Genomic DNA, 810 nt, shown 5'->3' with positions numbered 1-810 from the left:
CTTGGAAGCGAGAATGGCCAGACTTCGTCTCACCTATTTTGGTCATGTTGTCAGAAGGGACCATTCCCTGAAGAAGGATGTCATGCTTGGTAGGGCGGAGGGTCGATGAAAGAAGGGGAGGGTTTCAATGAGATGGATTGACACGGTGGCTGTGATGATGGGTTCAAGTATAGCAGGGATCGTGGAGCTGGCGTGGGATTGGGCAGTATTTCATTCTGTTGTGCATGGGGTCACTATGAGTGAGAAACGACTCGATGGCACCTAACAACAACAACAAAGGACTCTGCCTGATTCAACATAATAGCAAAAATTAAAATCTCAGTGAATGGGTTGAAAGGTGAAGTTGGGCAGGTCTCTAAGAGTAGAAAAAAGATGAAGAAAATAAATGTATAAAAGTAATGAACTGTTCCATTATTAAGAAGATTAATAGTTGAATAATAAGCATTCTAGAAAGAGAAAAAAAATCATGAGAGGAGATAAGTCAATATTTCAAGAATATTTCCCAGAACTGAATTGTGTGAATTTTCAGATAGAAAGGATCCACTGAATGCCCAAGAAAATAGATTAATATAGATCCACTCCAAATAACATCATTGGGAATTCCAGAACATTCAACTGTGCTCATGAAGAAACTGTACATAGACCAGGAGCCTGTTGTTCAAACAGAGCAAAGGTACACTGCATGGTTTAAAATCTGGAAGGGAGTACGTCAGGGTTGTATCCTTTCACCTTGCTTATTCAATCTGTATGCTGAGCAAATAATCCAAGAAGTTGGACTATATGAAGAAGAGCATGGCATCAGGATTGGGG

This window comes from Orycteropus afer, unplaced genomic scaffold, assembly GCF_000298275.1.
Source record: "Orycteropus afer afer isolate SDZICR_OR568_19922 unplaced genomic scaffold, OryAfe1.0 scaffold00731, whole genome shotgun sequence".
Taxonomy (NCBI): Eukaryota; Metazoa; Chordata; class Mammalia; order Tubulidentata; family Orycteropodidae; genus Orycteropus; species Orycteropus afer.
The sequence above is the reverse complement of the archived record's forward strand: the minus strand, read 5'-3'. Positions refer to the sequence as shown.